This window comes from Myotis davidii, unplaced genomic scaffold (assembly GCF_000327345.1).
Source record: "Myotis davidii unplaced genomic scaffold, ASM32734v1 scaffold1, whole genome shotgun sequence".
Classification (NCBI taxonomy): Eukaryota; Metazoa; Chordata; class Mammalia; order Chiroptera; family Vespertilionidae; genus Myotis; species Myotis davidii.
In genome coordinates, this window is record NW_006294681.1 from 393,644 (window position 1) to 403,186 (window position 9,543).

The following is a 9,543-nucleotide window of genomic DNA, read 5'->3' on the forward strand; positions in this document are numbered from 1 at the left end:
AGACCCTAGTTTCTATTGAGTCTGCCCCCCCTTTTTCTGTTAACCCTCACTATGGATACTTTTTCCATTGATGTTTAGAGAGAGAGAAAAGGATGAAGGGAGGCAGGGAGAGAGAGAGAGAGAGAGAGAGAGAGATGAGACATATCAAATGGTTGCTTCTCTCATGCACCCCAACTGGGGCTGGGGAGTGAATCCACAACTCAGGTACGTGCCCTGGATCGGGAATCGAACTCATGACCCTTTGGTGCGTGGGCCAACATTCTAACTGCTCGGCCATACGGGCCAGGGCAAGCCTGCCCTTCTTCACAAGGGTTCTACTCTCCCAACATCCCTTCTTCAGGATCAGATGCCTTCCTCTCCTGTCTAGACCTAGTGACCATTTCAGGACCTGCCCAGATTCATGCATGGAGGCAATGACAGAACAGTGACTATCATGCAGTAATGCCCCCACGGAGATCCAGGTTGTAGTTAAAACCTGGCTTTTTAAGTATGACTATCCCCCAAGAAATTTAGATGTTGTGCCAGGAGGAAAGGGAGACTGAAGATGAACAAGACACACCTTTAAGGGGCAACAGTTTTCCTCATAGAGGCAGGTGGAGGCAGAAAACCACTTGAGCTAAGGTATTTAAAACATTATTTTTATGTTAATGGCATTAAACTTTTTCTTAGTTTTGAAGTTAAAGACTGAAAAAGCTATCATTGTTTCAGCTGGCAGGTTCAAAGCCAGCAGCAGATCACATGCAAAGTAAACTTGCTTCTGTGTTAGATAGAGGTGCTTTGGTAGGAAGGGTTATAAAGCATCACCTTAGGGGGAAGATGAGGGCCGATTATGTGTAGGAGAGAGAAGAGGAAAAGGTACTCACTTGTGCATAAGACCATGGAGGATGCCATAGGTTAGTATGGGGAGCATTCACAGAGGAATCTGAATCTACGGTAAAAAGTACCTGGGATCAAAATAGAAGCAGAAAAGTGACCGTGAAAAATGACATAAACCTTTATCAGTTTTCTATTGTTGCTTTAACAAATTGACACAAGTTCAGTGACTTAAAACAATGCAAATTTATTACCTTACTATTATCTCATTGAGCTAAACCAGGATGTTGGCAGAACTGAGTTTTTTTTAAAAAATTTGACATTACTGCAGGATTTCACCAAAATGAGGAAAAAGAGCACAACATCCTTTAAGAATTATTGTTTTTATAAGATCTCAACAAAGTTAGGCAAAATCCAGGAAATGCAAGCAATTTTCTTGGTACACCTCACCTTTCACAGTAATCAAGCATTGCCCTTAAAGCAGAATAACTTCCAAGTAGTCCTTTGTCACCATAACCATATTAACAGTTATGCTGTAAGCCTGTTAGCTACCCTGGGATCCTCTGGGAATATTGGGTAATAGAAAGTTGGGGAGAGAGGTTGGCTTTACCAAAGAAATACCCAGCAATATCCTATCAGTTTCAGGGCATATAGAACTCAGGGGGTTCAGCAAGAACTGGGAAACTTGTGTGTCATCAGTAAGATGTTAGTTTCAATAAGGTTCTGTCTTTTTAACTCTTTTAAACCATATCCTATAAAAAAGAAGATAGATTTTTCATGAAATTTTGAGAGTATATTTGGAGTGGTCTGATTTAAAATATAAATTACATACTACATATGATTACACAAATTACATGTAGGGTCTGAGGGAGCATAATTTTAAAGATTTCAATTAGTTATATTGTTTGTATTTTGAAATAAAAAGATTTGTTTGAAATGAAGAGGACTCCAAATGTTCATGAATTTTCTAACATGGTTAATTTAAATATTCTTTTGGCCACTGGCATGAGAAATTATATCAGATAAAAGGCAAGCTCAAAAATTAGCAAATCTTAGTTCCACATCATCAAAAGCCTGAAAACAAAAATGAGAATTCAAAATGAGCCCAAAGGCCATGTGGAAAGGATGGCTACTTGTGGACACTCAGGAGAGGCATGTTCTGTCAAGGAGACCTGAGACTGATGCACAATGTGAGGGACAGCTGACCACCAAGGACAGGCGTCTTCTAGAGCAGCTGAAACTGAAGCATGCCCAAATGCCCATGTGTCTGCAGGTCCAGACGGGCTGCCACCGGTAGTTAAAAGTCCAGCCTGAGGGAAATTTGGCCGCTACTCAGGAGAGACATGCTGTGCATATTAAGATCTCATGGACTGAGAAAACAAACAATGATTTTAAATATGAACCTCGAATCAAAATATGTAATGTCAGTTATGTTTGAAATGTGTTATTGATAAATATTGAAAATAAAAGATCAGTGCAAAGGTTTCATTAATGAGCCTACTGATTTATTAAAATGGTAATTAATAGGACAAAATAAAACATCCCCCACAGAATTTTGAAAATAGCATCAAGATGAAAAATATGATATGACCAGAGGGTGCATTAAAAGGCAAACAGTGTTTTACAGGCTGGATCCAGTGTTTTCTTGGGCAACCCCTCCTTTTCTAAACCTTCCCAGTTCCTGTGGAGCATTTCCTTCACCCTAGATGTTACTAGGCCACAAGTGTAGATGCTACAAATTACAGGCACAGGTTGGTGATTGAGCTGCTTCTCTATGTCATGTGCTTCACAAAGAGAAAAGCATTCATGTGTGCATTGTATAGCAAATGTTTGTATGTATGAAAGCATTTTTAAAGCTATAAGTTATCAAAGGTCTATTTTAATTTAAATTATAAAAACATTGCACTATTTTAATTAAAATTATAAACACACTGCAACATTGACTTTAAAAAAATTACATAAGGATGATTCAGGGCCCTCTTAAGAAAGGCTGAACAACATGGATGGATATAAAAGAAAGAGAGAAAGAGAAACAAGAGAAGACCAGAAGAGGGAAAGGGGGCGGGAGGGGTGAGGAACTGAAGCAATTTTAAAATTTAAACTAATAAACTGGCTTTTATATAAGAATATGAACCAGATACAGATTTTGGTTCTTGGTTGAGAACTGCAGTGGACATTTCTACCCCAAATATACTTTCTCTCTTCCTTCCAGTAGAAACCCTACACTCCCTCCTTTTTAACCTTTAAGGAACTTTATTCTTTGTGATTATGGTGGAACTACCAATAACAGTCACACAACTATTCCCAGAGATGGGAAAAGGACTCAAGCAACATCAACCATATTCATGCCCTCAGGGATGTAAATTAGAACAAATATCCACAGGTGAAGAAGGCAGCTGTGGCTGGATGATCTAATAAAGGCATTTCAAAAAGTGGGTTCTCAGGTTCCTGGAACTGAAAGGCATAGACACGCTAGATCCTGTCTTTCATTTTGGCAAGCTCATCTATAATTCTGAAAGTGGATTCCATCTTCTTGCTTAAGTTATGGTTCCTTTTGCTTTCAATAAAAAGGTTCTAGACAGTATCTCCATCTAATTTCACTCACTGTTACATCCCCATGTTTGTCTCTACAGTGAGTTTTTGTAGGCATTCAACTATTTGCCAAATGATGAAACATGCGTAAATAAGTATATCCCAACTCTTAAACATACTTCCTGCCTTTAAGATGTATAGAGTAATTTACATCTTAAGTCTAAATAGTTGAGGTAATTTTCACTAAACATCTAAAACAATATGACAGAGATGAGTTGAATATTAATATGAAAAGTTGTGTTTTAAGAGGCAAAAAATTTTACAGAAACTTAAAGTTTTTTTGTAGTTTCCATTATATGTTCTATTTTATAGAAGCCAAGTGTAATTTATGCCCAATTCCTACTCATTCTCACTAATGAATGACATTTTAACATCTTTTTATTCTTACTTGTGCACATTATTGGCTTATCAGCATGAATTATATTTTTTCACAGACTTCAATTTACTAAAATTTATTGGTAATTTCATTTTTCTTGAACACCATTATAAATAATCTTTGCCCGCCCCCCCCAGCCCCAATTCATGTGTTGAAATCTAATCTCCAATATGATGGTATCTGAAGGTAGGGTCTTTGGGAGGTAATTCGGTCATGAGACTAGTGCTCTTCTCTTTCCACCATGTGAGGATATAACAAGAATTCCATAGTCTGCAAACCAAAAGAGGGCTCTTCCCAGAATCTGACCATGCTAAAACCCTGATCTCAAACTTTTAGCATCGAGAACTGTGAGATATGAATTTCTATTATTTATAAGCCACTCGGTCTATGGTATTGTGTTATTAGTACCATACTGCTAAGATAAGCACATAGGCCAATAATCAGCAAATTTGGTACAAGTGCCTCTAAGGATCTATGAGGGTTTCCCAAGAACGTTGTAGGCAGTGAAAGATTTAAGAAAATCCATTTTTCGTATCCTCAACTTTTACGTTTTGCTAAAACTGATCTGCCTGTGGTCAAGGAATTAATGTACCTTTCCCATCTCCCCTTCTCACAGTGAAAAGTTCCCGCATATTACAAAAGAAAGGATTGTGTTTCACCCACACCAACTTTTATCAAAAAGTGTCTGAAAGCTTCTTTAACTAAGTTACTATAAACTTTTGATAAGGCTTTTGTCTTTCACTTTCTCATAATTTTTCTGTTTTAGATAAAGTAGGTCATTAGAAATAGGGGTATTTTGTCTGTGTTGGAATATTTTGAAATCAGATATATTTGTAGAGTTAGATTAAAATAGTGACAATTTTCTTTTAAAGACATATCTTATTTTCCCTCCCTAATTTATGTCAAGGAAATTGTCAGAGCAAATACTAGAGGGCATTGTGGGTTATTTCATCTAGGTGAGAAACTCATAGACTGTGTCCTTCCTTCCTATCTATCTATCATCTATCTATCATCTATATCTATCTATCTATCTATCATCTATCTATCTATCTATCATCTATCTATCTATCTATCTATCTATCTATCTATCTATCTAATCTATCTTTCCATCCCAGAATTAAAGAGTTAAGATTTGTAAAAACACATGCTTCTTTCCCCTCCCTATCTCATTTCCTTTCAGAATAATTTAGTCCAAAAGTCAGTAGCTGAGGCACAGCAAAATAACACAAAGAGGGGAAGTAAAAATGCAAGCCGAGTTCTGGGTGAAGGAGGCATCTGCATGATGGCCATGTGTCAGGTGTCAGAGCTAATAGGTGAGAGGATGTTGTGGGAATGGGGCAATGCTGGTGGTGGTGAAGGGAAGGGAGGAGATGGATCAAATAAGTCAGTGGTTCTCAACGTTGGCTGCACATTAGAATCACCTGGGAATCTTTTTAAAATCCTGATTTCTGGGCCTTATCCTCCGGAAATTCTGTTTCTTTGTTATGGGGTGAGGCCACAATATTAGTAACAAAGAAACAGAATTTCCAGAGGATGAGGCCCAGAAATCAGGATTTTAAAAATATTCCCAGGTGATTCTGATGTGCAACCAACATTGAGAACCACTGAAATAAGTAAATATATTGAGGGTGATGGGATCCAAGTTTCTCATTGTCAGAGAAGAGAGTTACATATGCATAGCCATTCATATACATATTTAAATGTTCATTTCTAAGTAAACTTTACTTTTTATCAATTTCTGTGATATATTTAAGTTTTTTGATCAATAATGTGCCAATAATAACGGAAATGATAACTTAGTCCAGATGAAGGAAAAAATAGCACTTAGGTCATCTGGTCATAAAGAATATAAAAATAAATTTCAATTTATATACATATTTTTATAGCAGAAAGATAAAATGTTATAAATAAAATATCTTCAAGCATAAAAATATATGTTAGAATAAAAGTCTGTGAGAGAAATGAAATGGAAATATGAGCTCAAGGAGAAAATATAAAATGTAAAGTTTAAAGAAGAGTTTACTCATGGGTTTTTAAAAAATTGATGATTGTGGGCATTAAGTCACTATAGTATTTATATTGTATTGAATCAATAAGTTGAAAAGAACATTACAGTTTTTAAATCAAATGTCAATAATTAAAATATGCCTGGGGTCAAACACCTAGGATCAAACCCTTTGACATTCATTGATCAAGTTGAGGAAGAACTGGCCAAGGGGATTAAGAAACAATTAGAGAATTAAGAGTACAATTGGGAGTGCACAGCCATAGGAGTGCCAAGGAGAAGGTATTTCTTGAGAATGAGAGAGCTGTTGAGAGGACAATTTTCTTTTAAAGACCTGTCTTCTTTTCTCTCCCTAATGTTTGTCAAAGACATTATTGATGCTGAAGAAGACCCTAAAAAGAAAGCAACAAAAGAGCAAATACTAGAGAGCATTGCAGGGCCAGAATTCAAGCTCTAATCATTGATCAGGCCGAGAACAGAGACAGAGGCTGACCGCTCCAACCTGCGGGTAGATGAGGGTCACCTGAGCTGGTGAAGTACGACCCAGCATCTGGATTTCACAGCTCACACTGTAGAGACTCCAGTGTATCATCCTCTACCTTTATTCCCTTAGCTTCCAATTCTGTTTTTTCTTGTATTTCTCTATCTCCACATGTCTCAAAGTCAGTATTGTCTGAAGTAAGGCCAGTTGCTATCTGTACTGATCCATGTCCACATTTGGATACCTCGGAGTCTAAGGGCTACCCCATGACTTTCTTGGGTCTGGTTGTTGGCCCTGGTCTAGTTAGGTACACAAGACAGTAACACTGGAGCGTGATGTTGAAGGAACAATTTGTGGCTGGTTTCTGAAGTGGACAGTTGGGCAGTTAGAATTTTGTAGTTGCTCTGCATGCCTTATGAACCCTTGTGTTGGAGTTAAGCTACTAGAGTTGCCAGAGTTAGCAAATAAAATGAAAGAATCCCCAGTTAATTTTGACTTTCATGTAAACAAAAATAATACTAAATGCAGTATTTGGGACATACTTATATGTACTAATAGGGCTACTTGAGTTCCAGGCATATAGTCCACAATCTAAGCAGCAGGATAAAGGAAAGGCGGCAAAGGGCCTGTCCATTCCTGTTAAGGGTACTTTCCTGAAGTAATGACTTACACTTGGCCTACTGGTTAGAATTCAGTCACATGGTCACATCTAACTATAAGGAAGGCTGGGAAATCTGTGTTTATAATGGACAGCTGCATTCTTAGCTAAAAATTGAGAGCTATTTCTGAGGAGAAAGTAGATATGGAGGGTCAATGAGTCATCTCCATCAGAGAAGTGATGTGGATCAAGGCATGTGTATGAGGTGAAATAAATTGAACTGGATTGAATATAATGATGCAAAAGAGGAACAAAAGATGTCTTCAGATTTTATTTCAAACAGGTCAGTTTACAGAATGAAGGCTCCTTTGAACAGAAATGAAAAACATATTCAGAAAGTATTAAGTGTATACTATAATCTTCTAAGTAAGGTACTATGCAGATACCATAGGGATACATGACAGTTGTTAACCAAATCTTCATTCCACTTCCAGGAGACAGTGTATTTAACTGCAGGGGTTTGCTGTTATCCTATCTAATAAAAGGGTAATATGCAAATTGACCCTAACACTAGGGTCACTATGACACACACTGACCACCAGGGCGCAGACACTCAATGCAGGAGATGCCCCCTGGTGGTCATTGCGCTCCCACAGGGGGGGCTCTGCTCAGCCACAAGCCAGGCTGATGGCTGCCAGCAGAGCGGTGGTGGCGGGAGCTTCTCCTGCCTCCTCAGCAGCACTAAGGATTTCTGACTGCAGCTTAGGCCTGCTCCTCACGGGCAAGTGGACATCCCCCGAGGGCTCCCGGGCTGCCAGAGGGATGTCTGACTGCCAACTTAGGCCCGATCCCCCCAGGGAGTAGGCCTAAGCCAGCAGGTGGACATCCCCTGAGGGGTCCCAGACTGCAAGAGGGCACAGGCCAGGTTGAGGGACCTCTCTGAGCGCACAAATTTTTGTGCACCAGGTCTCTAGGTGCTTAATAAACAAAATGTTTAGTACTTAGTAAATGTTCCAAAAATTGATCAATGCTTGATATTTTTACCTATATTTTCAAACAGGTGATCAAATGGAAAATAAAATTATGGAAGTTGAGTCTTCTTGTGAAAATCAGCAAGAGGGACTTGCTGCCGTGGTTACAGAAATGCACAGCATGCACAACGTCCTGCAAATGAGCTCTGCTGGCCAAGCAGTGATGGGAACCAATTCGCTCACTGCACTTTATCATATTTCCTGGAAAACTGAATCTACAACAGGAGGAAGGAGAGGCTGCAGAAGGACCCTGGACTAAGTCAGAGATGAAGATACTTAGAAACATTCGGGTTCCAGTGCTGGCTCAGCCCTTTACAGCTTTAAAGCCAAGGACAGCAACACAGCAGTAATTCCGTTCTGGAGCACAGACTAAGAGCCAGGCAGAGGCAAAGTCCTTCCAACTATGTTCTTTGAGGATATGGATGAGGGGGTTGGGGATAGAGAGTGGGTGCAGACATGGTTGTCTAAGAGACGGTTCCCACCTGCTACAGCAGGAAAGACAGACTGAAGTAAACTCAGATATAGTGGGACAATTGGATGGGGTGAAAAGTAGAGACAGTGTTAAAAGTATGGAGGAGAAAGAGATCAATTACCAAAGTAGAGTTAGGGGTCATTTCTAGAAGGAAAGGGGATTTGAGCTGGGCCTTGAGAGGTAGCTAGAATTTTAGTATTCAGAGAAGAGAGGAAAAATTTCCAGGCAGGATGAATATAGTAAGTCATGAAAGGGCTGATTGTGAGGGACATATTGGCTCAGGCTTTAGTGTATATGGAACTGTACTAGCCATGGGAGTTGCACCATAAAGAGAAATTGTGGAGTGCTTCTTATTGCAGGGTGAAGATTTATGACTTTATCACAAAAGGCAGCCACTGAGCATTTTGAACGGTCAAAACAGAATAGGTCTGTGTTGTAGGAAGGTGGCAGGGGAGAGGATGGCTGGAAAGGTCAGAGGTATGGAGGTCATTTCTGAAGTGGTAATAGTTTAGAGAACCCTTGAAATAAAATGTTGCACAAAGGAAAAACAAAACAAAACAAAACACATGGCTGTCTGGAATAGCCTTGGTTAGAATGGTTATTATTCTTTTTTGTTTATCAACTCACCGGGGTAAGTCACTTAACCTAAGTCTCGTTATATGTTCTCTAAAACGACGCTAAAAGTTACATCACCAGTGTGGAGTGGAGAGTGAATAAACATGTGTGAAATGGCAGGAAAAGTTTCTCCCTTATTTTAAAAGCGTCTCCCTTATTCTTTCTGAGTACAACCTGTGGGGTTTGCACCACTTCTGTTCTGGCGCTTAGGGTTGTTCTGCAGTAAGCTGGTCGCTTCTGTCTTCTCTCTTCCCGGACTGTGTGCATCCTCGGGGCTTCGATGTCTTATTCCTGGTCCCCATATTCCCGGTCTCCGAGCACACAGTAGGCTCTCAAGGGAAACATATAGGATGTGCAGGGTGACCAGGCAGGCGCGGGGCCGCGCACTCTGCAGGTCTCTGCCTCTCGCCAGCCGGGCTCGGGGGTCTTGCCTAAGTGACACCCTAAGTGGGGCCAGAGCGCCGCGGGCGCAGTCCCACCCTCTTCAGGGGCAGGTAGGGTCCCTCCCGAGGGGCGCGGGCTATGGGACGGGGAACCCACGCCACACTCATTCCCAACTC